The sequence below is a fragment of the Aristolochia californica genome, unplaced genomic scaffold (assembly GCF_029961685.1).
Source record: "Aristolochia californica isolate CCGP_79_NKW_82.1479 unplaced genomic scaffold, dmAriCali1.0.hap1 SCAF_3, whole genome shotgun sequence".
Classification (NCBI taxonomy): Eukaryota; Viridiplantae; Streptophyta; class Magnoliopsida; order Piperales; family Aristolochiaceae; genus Aristolochia; species Aristolochia californica.
The window spans coordinates 447550-465555 of record NW_027181992.1 but is presented as its reverse complement, the minus strand read 5'-3'; the positions used below and the strand labels follow the sequence as shown (position 1 = coordinate 465555).

The following is an 18006-nucleotide window of genomic DNA, read 5'->3' as shown; positions in this document are numbered from 1 at the left end:
TCTCTCTCGCTCTCTTTATGGAGAGTCCTTACTTTGAGACTGATTTCTCTGTGGGTTTTGCGTTGCATGTAACTCAAAAACCGCTCGTGTGGGTTCGTTCTCCTCAAATCTGCTTGTCTTCCTGCCCTGTCCCTCTCGACCTTGACAAAAAAACCAGAAATTGCTTGTCTGTTTTCGCAACCTCTGCTTTTCAAAGCAAGAAAAAGCAAACATTTGCTAAAACACCACCGACCCACATGTCCTTCCCTCTAAACTAATACAGCCTTTTTCAAATAAAAATTTCTTGCGGCTCCCCCTTACCTGCTTTTCCTTGGAATGCATATTTTTAAATCCAGTTCTTAATTGCAGCAAAAATAATCAAATACCCATTTCAAATCTCTCTTTCTTAATCCTCAATTCTGCTTCAATCCGTCAAAAACTTTCACGGGTTTCGACACGATTTGTTGGGCAATGGCTGAACTAATATTCTATCTGATCCAGACCCTTTTTAAAGTTTCTCAAATTCGATCATCCCGTAATTAGAATAAGCTTTCACCTGATTAATCTCATTCTTATATGTTAAAAGCAGAAAACCCAAAACCCATTCTTAGTAGTGGTTGTTTTATGAAAACGATTGGATTTCTATATGCCCTTTCTTCCACCTTCGATCACAGTCTCTGTTTCGGTTTTCCCCCATTACTCTAACGTCTAAACCCACTTTCTGTTAAATCCTTTCATGGCAAAAACCATTTCTTCTCACTTTTTTCCGTCAATGCTGAGCACTACTTCCTCCTCTCTGCTCCAATTTAGTTATTTTAAACCTAATCTTACTTTTAACAGTGGTTTCTCTTTGACTGCTGAAATCATTACGGATTTGCTTTTGGAAAACCGATCTCACACTAACCAGTGTTTCGTGGTTTACTAACAAATCTCTTCTAATTAAATAAACGGGGTATAGGATTCCACCATCATCCTACCATGAAATCACCCTGTCGTAAATGCTGCAGCATTCAGGTGGTGGATGATAATTATTTAACTCCAGTTTGAAAAAGCTTCCCCTTTTCTGCATCGTTTTCTTGGGGTCAAATTTAAAAATTACAAAAAATTACAAAAAAAAAAAGTGGGAGGAAGAAAATAAGTAGTAGTCGAAGTAACGCCAAAAGGGCTGTCACACGTTATATGCATTACTAACTAAAAATAGTAAATTCGTATTTTTTTCTGCTCGGAATCTGATGCTGTGCCCTTTTTTGTGAAAAAACTGCCGAACTGTTCCCAAAACAAACTCCCACTCCGCACCCTGCGAAAAAAATTTAAAAACTGACAAATTCGGAATTTCCTGAAAAAAAAAAAACGGTAATTTCGCATCCAAGCTGAAAGTTTTGGGTTCAGAAATCAGAATTCCGCGAATGCAAACCCGTGTTTTTCTTGTGTAGGACTCGAGTCAAACTTTAAGTTGGACTAGGGTACCGTACCCGAGAAAAAGAGGACACCATTATTGGTTTTATGTGGGTCCCCTATTTGCCTGTCTCTTTCTATCCCCTCTTTAATACTGTTCTTTACTTTTTTAAGTAGTCATTATTTATTGCCAACAAAAAGTCATTTTTAGTTGTTAAGCAGGTGATGTATTTAATAGTGGGGTGGTTAAAAGTGAACCCTTCGCTGACCCACGTATTTGAAATAAAAACGGAAACTAACTTAAAACGGTTCATTCATTAAACCGAACCCGAGTCCCTCCCTTATGCGGTGGTTCGATACCAAAATTTGACTTTTAAACCGATTTTTTATTTTTTTATTATATGGTTTGAACTTTTGAGTCAACCACCGTTTTCAATCGGATTGAACCCGATTTGGCCAATTTAATCGAATCGATGACCGGTTCGGTTTGGAAATATTAGTATTTAATGTGAGTAAGAAGAATTAACTTGAAATGAAAAGGTTAATCAGAGAGAAAAGGAATACAGAATTTCAACGGCTATGATGAGCTATATTGACTGTAGCAGAGAGGAATGCAGGTGGCAGGGAGACAGGAGAGAGAGCTGTTTCCCTTCTACCAGATAAGTAAAACGGAAACGAAAAAGAAGAAAAAGTGCAATCGGAAAAGATCTCGTTTTCATTACTCCGAATCTCAGTGGCAGAGGAGAGAGAGTGAGCTGAGGGGGGGGGGGGGGGGACCTGTATCGAAATCGTTACGGATAAGACGCCGTTGGATAGCGAACACGTGTACCTCTGAGCGAAACGCCTCTGCCATAGCGAACCGTTTGATAACCTTTCTGACAAAGCTCTTTTGTTTTGGTTGTTTTCGTCTTCCTTTCTGGTTTCCGCTTCCGCCTTGGCTTTTTCTTCATCTGGTATTGGAAACCGTTTCACTTTTGCATGACCATGAACCGGTTACACGTGCAAGGGGAGCGAAGCAAAGTAAGGCCTTTTAAGAAGGTGAATAGGGGCAATTGAGAACCGTTTGGGGTTCATGTTACGATTTCGCCTCTTTTGAATAGAGGTGGCCATCGACATGTAAGAAATAGCACGAGAATCCCATCCAAAATTTCCAACAGTATTTGTTGCAGTGTTTGTTTGTGAGCGCTCCCCGCCAAATGAAATCACCAGAAACGACGTGGAGTGATGTACCCGCACCACGCAAAAGATCCTCTCCCTTCCCAAACCCAAACAATTTTTTAAATCTTGAGTTCGGCGACAATATACAAATAACACGAGGATACATACTCTCTCTGGCTTCCAGCGTCCTTGAAATAACAAAAAAACGAACACGCACGAGCTGAAGATTCTTCGGGGACTTGGCCCGTCCTTCCCACGTGTAATCTTTCACTTTAATCATTATTCCCCTTCTCTCTTTTACCTTGTTTCCCCGAAGCTGCTATCCTTTTTACTTTTTTAACTTTCCAGTTTCTCTGTTGACAATTTTGACACGTGGACCAGTCATTTGCACGTCCTCGCTCCGCTGTAAAAACACGTGTTGTACTTCAACCTGGCGCGTGTATCTGGTGGTTATCGTCGCCTGGCCAGCCGGGAGAGCTTCGTTGGCAACGCTTTTGGCTTCTCGCCGTCTCCGTCCTAGCGGTAACTTCTTCCGATACACTTTTATTCCAGGTGAGTCGTGACGTCGAACCAAACACGAAATCGCATTAGCCGATGCGCCCACCGCTACGGTTCTTAAAAGTGCCCGGAAACGAGTCAATTTACTCTTTGCATGCAAAAGTACCCCCGACGAAAGTTGTAAGAATCATGCTCTCTCGTTCAATTTTTTCTAGTGTAGAATTCCCGGACTACCCCCTTCATGAGTCTCACAAGTGGAGTGGTTGCAGGGTTATCGTTGGGAGAGAGAGGATAAAAAGCTCGCTCTGTTTCTGGGAATCGGGCCTTGCTCCCTAAAGAGAAGGCCTAACAATTTTATATTTATGTTTTTGGAAGTGGCTAGTGGGCTGAACCCGCACGTGCACCTCTGCCGACCAAGAGAACGTTCTCACTTTCCCGACGACCGGAGCCTCCCCACTCGCCACCATAGATCGAACTCGTTTTCTTAGTAATCATATAAGTTTAAAAAAAAAAAGAAAAAAAGAGAGGAAATGTGGTAGAACATGAACTGGAGCTAAAAAGAGAAAAACGAAGAAAGAGGGAAATGGACAAAAAGGTGATTTCGGTTTTGGTTTTCACCTAATTCCAACTTTTTCAATAAGTCATACAAGTTCAGCTTTAACGGATTAGTCTTTGTAGTGGGATTTGTCACAGTCATGCTCCATCACCTGACCTAACCTCCAAACAGTTTTTCCTCCTTTGGGTCTCCTCCTAGCCCACTTCCTCTTTCCTCGTTTTCTTCCTTGGAATCACAAACGCCTGCGGCTACCAACAACTCTTCCAGTCTTTTTTTTTTTTTTTACATATCAAAATCAATGTGGTTTGTATTCCACCGCGCCTGGACGCCTTTTTATTCCTTGTCTACGGCTGCTGCCTGACCTCAAAATCTGATACACTTTCCTTTTTATTAATTAGCCTATATTAGTTGGTACTAAGTGTATTGGTTACCTTAAAAAATCTAATCAATATCTGATTACGTGGCAATACGGAACCATATTCATGAGTCTCTGATGATTATGAGGGACAGCAGCATATCCATACACATAGTCCATAGAAAGAAAGCATGCTCTCGAGCAAGCGGGAAGAATGATGGAGGGGGATACGACACCTGCTGTGGGACCCAGATGAGTGTCGGCCATCACCGGGAAACGTGGGAATAGTGAGGAAAAAGGATCACCCAAAATCCGATGAAGGATCTCCAAGGGTTAGTTGGGGCTGTCCCTTTTTCTTTGGTAAAAAACAGACACTATGAGCAGCCTTTGTTGAAAAAGAGGGCACCCTATGAGAGAGGGGGAGCACCCACCCTTTTTCATATTTCAAAAGACAAACCAAAGATTGTGTCCTCTCCTTCTTAAGTCTTATCAAATTATCATTCTCAATTCTCACCTACAAAAACAGCTTCCCTTCCCCCTCCCTTTCGGCCTTCCTTCCTCCCTCATCGTGTTTCCTTTTGGACCCCTTTTGAGGAGAATACATGCATGTGCCCCCTTCACTCTCTGTCTACGGTTGCCGTAACACAGTATCCTCACGATTCTTTTGGTTTTGGAGGGGAGTGAAGCTCAGATTCCTGTACACAAGTGATTTCTTTTGAGGATCTTTGCAAACAATGCATGGTGTGTCTGAAGTAAGTGGAGAATAAGTGGGATGCATCATAGAGGCAAAGAGAATCCAATCAATTTAAACCTGCTTCATCGCCCCAGGTTCTGTACATAGTAATCTGTAGTGTTTAGGTGACAAGCAACCGTTTCTTGTCCTCGTTTACAGCTTCCTCAATCCCTAATTACATTTCCGAGAATGACAAGCACCTTTGAAGTTTAAACCCATATAAAAATAATGGACAAAAGCAGCCAAACAGAGTTGGAAAGTGAGAGGGACAGCGAGAGAGAGAGAGATGGTATTCTAGCATAGGAGAGGACGTAGAGTATATGAGGTCCTGCCCCAAGAGCAGCTCTTAGTACGAGGTCAGCGTAAATACCAACCTCTTCGATTAGTATAATGAGATAGCTTTTAGCAACGCATCTTCGATTCTCATCTATCCCCACCATCAGTTCCTAACCCTAATCTCTATAAACCATGCCATCGTTATCTTTCTTTTTTAAAAAAAAAACAAAATGCGAGTTCCGAGTCAATTATTCTATTCGGCTGAAAGATCCAGGCGCCAACCTAGGTCCCTTTCATGAAAGTTGATTGAATTCGCAAAAGCAGAACAGACAGATCTCGTTACACCGACTTTTCTTTCATCTACTGTGACTTTGAAAACCCGTTTAAGAAAGAATAATTGAGTAAAGAGCGGAGGGTCTCCCTGAAAAGATCGAGAGAAGAAGAGCGAGAGAGGGATGAAGGGAGCTCAGTGTCTCGTCGTGAGAGAGAATTTCTATACACCTAGCACTTCCTGCTGAACGTCGTGTTTCCCCCCCTAGTTTTCTCAACTGCCGCAGCGTTGAATTCTAAGATTCTACATTCACTTCATGGATTATTTTGCAACTTGAGTTAATAAAAAGCCTAAGCTAGTGCAGTTGCTGGAAATTAAAAATGGGGAACATTCGATAACTGGGTTCGCATTTGATTCTCTTTCGTTTTCATGGAGGGCGGCATAGTTGAAGACTTGGAGAGATGGGGACATTGAATTTGCCTTGATCGCCGCTTACCAACCAACCCATCAAAGAGTAAAAGTATAAAGAAAACAAAGGGGGTGGAGAGACTTTAGCAGACTCATGTCCTTAGCTAGATTCTTTATTAGGATATTCTCAAACCTACCCACTCTTCTCTGCAAAACGTCAGAGACTTTGTTCGCCATTCTTTACATGCTTCAGTAACTCAAGCATAAGCCTGTTTCTGCTTCTGTTTAGACGTGAAAATTGATGAGCACTTTGGCATCGTCCTCAAGACTTCTTATAATACGTTACTCCGCGAAAAACCATTTAAAATAGAGATAAAAGAAAGAACCTCGAATTGGTTGTCTGTAATATAAACTGAACACCGACGTTCCATCGTCAGAGAATCCGAGGGTTCTTAAAAAAGAAAATAAAAACTTGAAGAAAACAGACATAAATTATATTAGATTTAGTTCCATCCTGTGCGCTCCTGCTACTGGTACTAACATCGACAACTGATATCAAGGTGGGAATGAATGTTGAACATCCTGCCATAAGTGACGTTGATTGAAGATCTTTGTCCTGTGTTGAAGATCCTGCCATAAGAGACGTTGATTGATGATTTTTGCCTTGTTTAGGGCCTTCTTTGCAAAGGATTATGATCCTCCATTACAGGATCAAATCAAACTCCATTATACCTTTTCTGTACAAATCAAATCAATGTAATCAATTGTAATCCATGTAATTGAGATACAACATTTATAAATTAATGGAAAACCCTCACCCCAATCAGTATGGTGAATTTTGAAGTTATTCTCATGGTATTAGAGCTCTTTTGGATCAACATCCCGTGATCCTCAATGGCCTCTGATTTTTCTTCTGATCTTCTTCCCTTCAACACCATGATTCACATGGTCACCATCAAACTTTCATCTTCCAATTATCTCCTATGGAAGAGTCAGTTCCTCCCACTCCTCGATAGTCAAGGCTTGCTGGGTCATGTGGATGGTACCATTTTGCCACCACCTCCTTTCGACCCCCCCACCTCTAAGACACCAAACCCCAAGCACTCATCGTGGAAAACTACTGACCAACGCTTTCTCAGTCTTCTTCTCTCTTCTCTATCCGAAGAAGCTATGGCTGAAGTCGTCGGCCTCTCCACCTCCCGTGAAGTATGACTTGCTATGGAGAATACCTTCAGTCATAGGTCTAAAGCCCATGAAATTCGTCTCAAAGACGATCTTCAATTGATGAAACGAGGAGCTCACTCGGTAATGGTATACGCCCGCACGTTCAAGGTCTTGTGCGACCAACTCCAAGCCATCGGTCATCTAGTTGATGACACCGACAAGGCTCATTGGTTCCTCCGTGGTCTCGGCCTGGAGTTCTCTGGTTTCTCCTCCGCCCAAATGGCCCAAACCCCCTTACCCTATTTTTCTGACATCGCCTCCCCACGAAAAACTTCGAGATTTTTCATAAATCTCTGGAGTCCACAACTCCTTCCACCGCGGCCTTCACTGCCAACTGCGCCCCCTCTCAGTGTTCCGATGGCTCCTCTCGCCAGAGACGGGGTCGCGGAAATAGTCATGGCGGCCACTTCAGCTCTAGAAACAGAGGCGTCTCCAACTCCGACCACTACAACAGCCTGCACGGTGATTCCGGTCACAACCAAGGCCGTCCCACCGCCAGCAACGGTCGCCGTCCCGACGGTGCTAGATCTGCCTCCAGAAAGGCACTATGCCGATCGGTGTCGGCAGCGTTATTTAGGGGAGGATTCATCGGCGCACCTCGCCGAATCGTTTAATCAAGCATGCTCTATGTCCGAAAATGAAAATTCGGACAGGTTCGTGGATACCGGGGCCTCGGCCCACATGACTCCGGCCCACGCCTCATTGGATCAATCAGTCATCTACACGGGTAAGGATCGTGCAATTGTGGGAAATGGCGCGTCCCTACCTATTACCCGTACGGTCACCTTTCTCCTTCCCCAGATCTTCAATTGTTAGATATTTTGGTTGTTCCCCACCTTACTAAAAATCTTTTGTCTATTAGTAAATTAACGAATGATTTTCCTTTATCCGTTACATTTACTAATAATTTTTTCACTGTTCAGAATCGCCAAACGGGAAAGGTGGTGGCAACTGGTAGGTGTGATGGAGGCCTATATCTGTTAGAGCGTAAAAATTCCGCTTTTATTTTCTTTTTGAAAAATAAATCTCTTCATGCCTCCTATGATTTATGGCATGCTCACTTAGGCCATGTGCATCACTTTGCCATTTTTTTATTAAATAAAAATGGACATCTTCTTCTTACTTCCTTATTGCCCTCTTCGCAATTATGTGTTACATGTCAACTTTCCAAAAGTCATCGTTTACCTTATTCTCCCAATGAAAAAAGGTCGTCTAATTTGTTAGAGTTAATTCATTGCGATATATGGGGTCCTTCACTAGTACCATGAAATTTGGGTTTTATTTACTATATTTTGTTTATTGATGATTATTCTCGCTTTACTTGGTTTCATCCATTGAAATTGAAGTCTAATTTTTTTGATACGTTTCTTCAATTTAAAAAATTTGTTGAAAACCAATATTTTGCTCGTATAAAAAATTTCAAAGCGATGGTGGTGCAGAATTTACTAGCACTCGTTTTAAACACCATTTCCGCACTTCAGGAATTCATCATCAATTATCTTGTCCCTACACTCCTGCCCAAAATGACCACGCAGAACGAAAACACCGCATTTGACTGAAACTAGTTTGGCCCTCCTCTTCCATTCCCACATTTCTCCTCGCTATTGGGTTGACGCTTTTAGCACTGCTGCTTACATCATCAACTGATTGCCCACACTGCTTCTCGAAGGTAAGTCCCCCTTTGAACTTATTTATGGTCTTTCTCCAAATTATGAATTTTTTTATCCTTTTGGTTGTCATGTTTACCTATGTTTACGTGATTATATGCCCAATAAATTTTTACCGTGTAATATTCATTGCATCTTTATGGGCTATAGCTCATTGTACAAAGGGTTTTGTTGTCTTGATCCCGCACCTCTAGGCTCTATATAACTCGCCATGCCCAATTTGATGAGACTTATTTCCCATCCCTAGCTTCTTTCCAGATTCAACCTTTATCCTCTCTTCTTCTTTCCAATTTTTTGGAAACCAGTTTATCTTCTCCTGTCATGCCCCTGTCCCTTTCGACACCCCATTCTTGTCATATTACTCAATCTGGCTCCCGTCCCTGTGTTATTTGTACTGATCCCATGGATGAGTCTTTACAAGCCCTTCATTCTCTTACAGGACCCACTTTGCCACACACCACTTCCACTCTCCCTAGCTCCACTGCTTCGCCGCCTACTGCTCCTGTTTCTGCTATTCCGATGGCTTCTCATCCTATGCTCACACGAGCCAAGACTGGTATTTTCAAACTCCGTCACTCGGCTGATTTTGAGTATTCTTGCTCCTCTGGCCTTCTTTATGCTTTCTTAACATCCACTGAGCCTAAAGGGTTCAAATCTGCTGCCAAGAATCCTGCCTGACTTGCCACTATGGATGAAGAAGTTCAAGTTCTACAAAATAATCGTACCTGGACTTTCGTACCTCGACTGACTCATACCAAATATTTGTTTGATGGTTCTATTGAGCGGTTCAAAGCTCGTCTCGTTGCCAAGGGGTTTACACAAGTACTAGGTCTCAACTACGCCGACACCTTCAGTCCTGTCATGAAAACCACCACTATTTGGGTTGTGCTCTCTATTGATGTTACTAATCGATGGTCTCTCTGTCAATTGGATGTCAACAATGCTTTCCTTAATGGTAATCTCAATGAACAAGTCAATATGGAGCAGCCTCCAGGGTTATTGATCATCGCTTTCCTGATCATGTTTGCAAGCTTCAAAAATCTCTCTATGGTCTCAAGCAAGCCCCTCGAGCTTGGTTTCAGCGGTTAAACTCTTTCTTTACTCATCTTGGCTTCCACTATAGTCGAGCTGACCCTTCACTATTCGTTTTTCATCGGCACTCTAACATCCTTTACTTGCTCTTATATGTCAATGATATTCTTATTACGGGAAACAACTCTTCTCTTCTTGATAGCTTTGCCAGCAAACTTCATTCTGAGTTTGCTACAAAGGATTTGGGTTCCTTCTGCTACTTCCTTGGTTTTGAAGCTACACCTACCGCTGATGAACTATTTCTTAGTCAGCTGAAATATGTGCGCGACATCCTTGCCCCGACACAATTACTTAACAGTAAACCTGTCCACACTCCTATGGTGGTTTCTCAGCATCTATCCTCAGTTGGTCAGTTATTTTTGGATCCTACTCATTACCGATCTCTTGTTGGTGCTCTTCAGTATCTGTGACCATCACGCGTCCCAATATTGCTCATGCCGTCAACTCAGTCAGTCAGGTCCTACAGTCTCCCACTGCTGACCATTTCCTTGCTGTTAAGTGCATTCTTCGGTATGTCAAAGGCACTCTCCATTATAGTCTGTCCTCCCGTCTATCTGCTTCGCCGGGATCTTTAGTTGCTTACTCTGATGCTGACTGGGCCGGATGTCATGACACTCGCCGCTCCACCTCAGGTTACTTTATTTACCTTGGTGAGAACTTAGTCTTTTAGAGTGCCAAGAAGCAACTTACAGTTTCTCGTTCCAACTGTGAGTCTGAATATCATGCTCTTGCTCTCAAGGCCGCCGAATTTCTCTGGCTCGCCCATCTTCTTCGAGATCTCCACGTTTCCATTCCCAAGCAGCCTCTTCTCTTATGCTATAACAAAAGCGTTATTTTCTTGAGCTCCAACCTTGTTGTTCACAAGCGGGCCAAAAATGTTGAGTTGGACATCCACTTTCTGCGTGAATTTGTTGTTGCTGGAAAGATTCGCACTCAATATGTGCCCTCTCACTTACAGGTTGCCGATATCTTCACCAAAAACGTCTCTTGGCCTCTCTTTCAATTTTTTCGATTCAAGCTACACGTCTGTCCTAATCCGACGCTTAGCTTGCGAGGGGTTGTTGAAGATCCTGCCATAAGAGACGTTGATTGAAGATCTTTGCCCTATTTAGGGCCTTCCTTGCAGAGGATTATGATCCTCCATTACAGGAGCAAATCAAACTCCATTATACGTTTCTGTACAAATCAAATCAATTTAATCAATTGTAATCCTTGTAATTGAAATACAACATTTGTAAATTAATGGAAGAACCTCACCCAATGTGGTGAATTTTGAAGTTCTTTTCAATGAACATAAGTAATTAAAAGTAGGACGCATTTGGTGCCTGGTTAAAAACTTAAAATGGGAACCACCCTGTGCTGTCCCTGTTAAAGTGGGTATAAGAATTAAGAATATTATTCACCTCCGGGGGTTAAGGACGTTCCGGTGAAAGTTCAATCTTATTTGGTCCTGTAAATATTCGAAGAACTTGAGATTCAAATTGAATTGAAAAAGAAACCAGTTAACCTTAAGTTAGACTTTGAGTTTAACAATAAATTTTGATCAGTCCCATCAATTAAGACTTTGATGGTTCCAAACGGACCCTATATACCGACGACCAGATGCATCCATGCTGTTTAATTTGAATCAGTTTTTCAAATACATTGTCCATGTCGTGCTCAGGCCAAGACAATCTTGAGGCCCATAAGTTTAACCGAGATTTTGCTCGGCAAAGAGCGTGATCCATAGACGAAAAGGTCATTTAGGGCCCATAACTTTCTCGAAATACTCATGCTGGCCTTCATCCAGAATCCGTAAAAGCAAAGGTTTAACAAAGCAATGCACGACAGATTTCGTTCTTGGATAAACAAAAAATGGCGGAAACAGCTCCGATTCTCGCTAATTTCAATCTCAGAGAGTCGCCTGTCGTCTCCCTGTTTCCTCCTTCTCTCTCTGTGCGCCAAGAACTCCGTAAAGCAGTAGCTACTGCTACTAAGATTGAAGCTTTTGAGTAATCTCAGACCCCTCAAGGCTTCTTGTTCTGAGACTGCTTCCATGGATTCCGCTGAAAGTTGTCTTCTTGAGCCCGTAGGTTCGTGTTCTACCCCTTTTTTTTCTGAAATAGCTGTGGGTTGTGGCTTTCTGTGGATTAATTTGTTTTGCTTTTTGTCAGGGCTAGAGCTTTAAGCCTATGGAGTAAATTATTTCGATGTTAAATTAGTAAAAAGATGATGTTTGATCTCTCTTTCACCATCCGAAATCAATTTAAATAAAACAGTGGGAATAACATAAAATGTTTTTTATATCAGAAAAGAAATGCTTCCACTGTCTGCAGTATTTCTATTAAAAAAACCACCGCTGTGCCTACTGTCTAACAAAAAAAAAACTGTTGTTATTCACTGCATTTTGTCTGTTCATTCTGATTTATCACAAATTTTAGGTTGCCCATTAATTCGACCGTCTGGTCGGAATAAAAGAAGTGGGAAGTATTAATAGCATAGCAATCAGATGACGAAAATTATTAGGTATTTCAATTGGCTTTCCCAATTATATCAAGTGATCTCATGTTTCTTTTAGCATTTTAAATTTGCAGTCTTTAGAAAATGTAGTGTGCAATCAGTGAATGATGTTCCAAATAATTCTATTTGGGAACTAATCGAAGTTCTGTAGTGCATTGCAGGGGATGGAGATTCAAGACACATAGGTTATAAGGTCCCAATGCCTGGTGCTTTTGAGATTGTTTCAATGAGTGACTTTTTGTAGTCAACTTGCATTTGAGATATGCTCTAATGACGGTTCTAAAACTTGCACCTAAGAGCTGAGTATTCTTACTGCAAAACTCTCCTCTCCAGAAAGCAGTAATAGTAGGCCGAATTCCTGAGAAGGCTGATTTGGTGCTTCCATTTGCAACAGGTACCCTGGGTGTTTCTAAACATACAATTCACCAACAAGAAAGATTATAGCTTCATTTATGTACTCAAAACCAATTTGGAATCTTTCTGGCCAAAACTGTGTATCAATTTTATCAGCCAATTGGGGAGCAAGCACGACATCGTTTCCTCATTTCTTGTGCTGAAGATTTCAGAGGAACGCTAAATACACTGCTGCTATATTACTTTTTTTTTGGCATAGTGGTCAACTGCATGAATTAGTCACTTTGGACTATTAAGAATGTGCATCACCCTGGATTCAATGTCAGACTCGACCTTAACAACTTAATTTACTCCAAAGTGCAGGCCTGTGTCAAACTTAGTTCATAGATCAAAGTAGTGTCGGTACTAAAGCCAAACAACTTCCATGACATTGTGGTGTTTCTGTGTAAGTTGGGCTATGGTACAACTGAGTGATCTTTTAGGATCAGTCAAGAATGAGATCTGTTGAATTTATGGAAAAGAGAAATACTTCATTGACTTTATTAACTTTTTTATAATCAAAGTACATGAACCTCTATTTATAATAGAGGAAGGTAGTAGAGTCCAATTACAATAAAACTACCTTTGTCCTAATTACACCCAAAATCTAACACTTAAATATAAGTATTAACATAATTAAATAACTCAATATAGATAAAAGACAAACATTGTCAGAGTGGTTCCGTCCACTCATGTTAGAGTTTGTGGTCTGAGTTAGGTACTTGGCTTTCCGCACCTTAAACGGCTAGTCTTTGCGGGTTGTATTGGCTAGGTATCTGACTCATAACTCAAAAGTTAAGCGAGCTTGGGCAAGAGTAATTTTAGGATGGGTGACCTCCTAGGAAGTACTCTTGCCTAGGACTTTAACATGGTATTAGAGTTAGGCACGCCATGGCCCGTGTTCGTATCCCGTGAGAAGCGGCTCCAGAATGGGTGGGGTGGGTGTCAGAGTTGTTCCGTCCACTCTTGTTAGAGTTTGTGGTCTGAGTTAGGTACTTGGCTTTCCACACCTTAAACGGCTAGTCTTTTCGGGTTGTATTGGCTAGGTATCTGACTCAGAACTCAGAAGTTAAGCGAGCTTGGGCAAGAGTAATTCTAGGATAGGTGACCTCCTGGGAAGTACTCTTGCCTAAGATGTTAACAAACATAACTCAAACTAAAAATTTTCTAAGACGTGACCATAAGATAAAAATGCCTTTGTGAGTCCTTCTTGATCTTCCAACTTATGTGATAAGGATGCCAGCTCGTGGTAATCATGGTGGGTCCTACTTCTTATGTGTTTGGGCCTATCTTGTGGGCTTTCCTTGATCGTGTGACCCATCTTATATTACTCTTAGATATGTGGGTTATGTGGGTCTTCTTTGGTCGTGTAGGTTTGGGCTTATCTTCCAACACTCCCCCTCACGCTGTTGCGTCCTTCCATGAGGCCCTGCTAGCATAATATAAGTGAGAGTAAAAATCACTCTTAACCGGTAAGACATTGCTCCATACTACAGTCCTAATGTTGGATGTAGGGCACACTCCGTCTTCTATAGGTAGTGTGCCTATCGGCATTGCTCTGAAGTGTCCACCACTGTGTCCCTCCACAGGACAACGACTCTCAAGTGGTAGGAGTAATAAAAGCCATTACAGGGGAGGTAGTGGGTTTATTTATAATGGTATCCCAATCCGGACACCGACTCTCTTGGTATCCCAACCGTGATATGTTTTAGAGTTAAATTTATCATGGTGTCCCAATCCGGGCACCGACTCTCATGGTGTCCCAACCGTGATATTTTTTAGAGTCAAATAAATTATGGTATGAGAAAAGGTATTGAGGCCACCTCTTCTTCAATAATAATGTCTCGTCCAAAGATACATAATAGTAGCAGCTATAATGTAATACGACCATCTTCCAACACATAACACAAACCAAAATAATAAACCTTGTAGAAGGACCCATGAAATAATCATAATCCTTTTCTTGAATATTTTGGTCACATAAACTTATCCACAACATATGAAATAAAATACCTCATTCTTGTACTTCTTGTACTTCTCCCCCTCAAGCTGAGATCAATGGCAGTGATCCCTGCTTGAACCAAATATTATAGATGCAGTAATAAACCCAAATAACATAGATGTAGTAATAAACCCTTAAACCAGGGTGAAGTGAGATATTTTCTTGATATAGCAACTCAAACAGTGACGTAAAACAAAGGGCAGAAATTCGGATTTTTCAATACAACAGAACACCAACATGACCTTTAATTCTTCCAATGCAAAGATATCTTTAAATATAGATCAGATTGACATGAAATTTTCTCCTGATGAAACTAGACTTAAATACCTTTCATCCAAGTATAATGTATCTTTATAAAATATAATTATCAGAAGATAACTAATCAGATAGATTTCGGTCTCTGTCATCTGGCTGAACTAAACACTGTTTTTCCTTTTTTTTTCAGCATGACCATTGACTCTTCCAAGATCAATATCTCCTTATAAAAAACTTAGATCGAGAATTGGTTGAGTAGGTAAGAAACTAGACTTACAGATCTTTCTTTTGATATATAATTGTCCATATAAAGTCTTGTTCTTGATAGCATAAAATACCTCGGAATTTGAAGTTTTATGTTGTTGCTCAAACCTTTTTTTCAGTTTGACCTTCTCTGCTTCAAATATCGATTTATATTTGTAGATAAATCCGATTGAAAATTGGTTGAATATGTAAGAGAATAGACTTGTATATTTTTCTTTTGATATATATATCTCCATATAAAGTCTCGTTCTTGATAATATAAAATACATTGAAAGTTGAAGCTTCTGCTCGAACTTCTTTTGCAATCTGTCCTTTGCTCATTCAAATATCGATTTCTCTTTGTAGATAACTCCGATTGGAAAACATTATTTTTCCTTGGAAAGTAGACTCAAATATCTTTCCGTCAATATATAATTTCTAATATGAAAATCTCAGTATAGAGGTGAAAAACGCAAAACAAACTATGGGTGCAGGGATTGAAAAAAACAACAACTATGAACTTAGACTTAGGGTTTAGGGTTTAGAGAAAAGGATCTCATTACCTCAGTGGGTTGACCAAGTCAACTCACAGAACCTGCTTTGATACCATGTTGAATTTTTGGAAAAAGAAATACTTCATTGACTTTATTAGCTTTCTTATAATCAAAATACGTGAACCTCTATTTATAATAGAGTAAGGTAGTAGAGTCTAATTACAATAAAACTACCTTTGTCCCAATTACACCCAAACTCTAACACTTAAATATAAGTCCTAACATAATTAAATAACTCAATATAGATAAAAGCCAAACATAACTCAAACTAGAACTCTTCTAGGACGTGACCTTAAGATAAAGATGCCTTTGTGAGTCATTCTTGATCTTCCAACTTATGGATGACCAGCTCGTGGTAATCATGGTGGGTCCTACTTCTTATGTGCTTGGGCCCATCTTGTGGGCCTTCCTTGGTCGTGTGAGCTTGGGCCTATCTTCCAACAGGATCTTGGCAACTTTACTAAGGGTTTCTTGTCTCGACAACTTAAAGCACTGTTCAAGTAAATGGTATTAGTTAAATTATTAAGTTAATAGTTTCAAAATGAGGTAAGTGACCAGGTTACATGCTATGACGGCATACAGACATGATGCATGAGTGGTAGAGGCAAAACCAAAAATGAGTGAAACATGGATAAAATAAACATCAATAGAATCAGTTTGATTATGATTAAATTCATCTTATAACTCTTTTACTTTTCAAAACATTGTCTGGTCTACATGCTCAATTTGAGAGCAAAAATGGTATTTTACAGGCTACGGATTTGGACAGCACGGATGGAACATAGGTTGATGAGAAGAAGTTGCAGCCCGGTGCTGTTACTGCTGTATCACCTGGAAGAATAATTATATTTGGTATGTGGTATTTAAATGCAAAGTTTATGTTGCATATGTTAGTTGATATCTAATGAATTCACCCCCTTAACCAAGGAGAAAAAGTCTGCTGTTCTACTATGGCTATTTTATGTTATCTAGGTCAACTTTGCTTATTTACATTTGAAGATTTATATATGCTATATATGCTATTATGCGTTGTGACTGGTGATGGTTTATGTGCACTTGATTGTAATGGGCATGATTAGAACTTTAAACAACGTTCTCCTCCACTCTCCTAACAATTTCTAATAATCCCTGTGTTGGAGCATTTTCGGATGTATAATTTCTTAGCACCCAAGACTATTCTATGATTTTGTTTTACCCCATTTTAGGTGATATCCACTTAAGCTATGTTTTGTGTGTCAAAGTTGGACTGCATGATTGTATCTAGCAAAAAATCAAGACTGAAGCTCTGATGGCCAATGTTGAAACAAGAAGTTAGGAACAAATTTTCAAGCATGTTTTTAAATTATTTTTTGTCTTTGTTCTGTTTATTTAATAAACAATTTCTGATATTTTCAGAAAGCAATGAGTATAAATTTTATTGTTTTGTGAATAGAGTCTTCTCTTCATGCCGCATAAAGGACAAATCTAACAAAGTCTAGTGGGCAACTAGACAAAAATCGAAGTGGGTCATGCCATGGTGAGTACAACAGCTGGTAACTACTTTTCCTTGCTCTTCATTTATCTTTGTGTAAGTCAAAGTAGACTGGAAATTCATTGCAGGAATCTTCAAGGGAGACACCATTTCAAAAAAAAATAAAAAATCTTCAAGGGAGAGCATTCAAGTCAACTACAAAAATTGGCAATTTCCAATATTGTGACTACACCTGGGATGTCCACAAGATGTTTTGAGATACTAGTCCTTATGAATGGCTAAAAATCGACAAAGGACTTTGGCCTGAAACTGATGAAAATTTGGAAGATGACAGACTGTTCTTCCTGATTGATCCGTTACAGCTTCTATTCGACAACTCACGCTAACAGAAACCTCGTCCATGTTACTTATATTACGAACTTGGCAAAATGTAGCCTTTAAATTATCTAGTTGCCCACTTCCCACTCTTTTACGTTTTTCTCTATGGATCTTAATTGTACATGCTATTTGTTTGTGGAAATGGATTCTTCTTTCTCTGGAACGTATCCTTGGTGCATTACATTATATCCAAGAACTATTGTAACTAAAGATCAATTTACATCCACTAGAATAAATCGAAGAAGTGAACTTTCAGGCAGGCCTTCCTATCACCTTTATTGTCTGGTATACAAATTTATGTAAAACCCAGAAACAGATGCTGGAATTGTTTGAATGGTTACGCGGTATTCTCTAACAAGAACTTAAACTCGTCAAAGTCAATCCTACGATCTCCGTTTCTATCAAAAGTTTTGATCATCTTCCTGCAATTTTCCAACTCCTTACCTTCTTTCAGCTGCAGCTTGTGCATTACTTCTTGCAATTCAACTTCAGTTATAAACCCATCCCCATTCTCATCAAAAACAGAGAAAGCTCCCTTCAGCTCATACATGCTGGCTTCCTTCTCCTCCAACAAAGAGACACCTTGTAAAAACGTGCAG

The 18006-nt window shown here is 40.3% G+C and overlaps 1 long non-coding RNA gene across 1 annotated transcript; it reads left to right on the top strand.

The window, feature by feature from the left end:
* Positions 1–16314: 16314 nt before the first annotated feature.
* On the top strand, positions 16315–17617 carry LOC137960605 (uncharacterized). The gene is made up of 3 exons (XR_011114196.1): positions 16315–16410; positions 16991–17074; positions 17158–17617. It is a non-coding gene; the product is annotated as an uncharacterized lncRNA (long non-coding RNA).
* Positions 17618–18006: the final 389 nt, after the last annotated feature.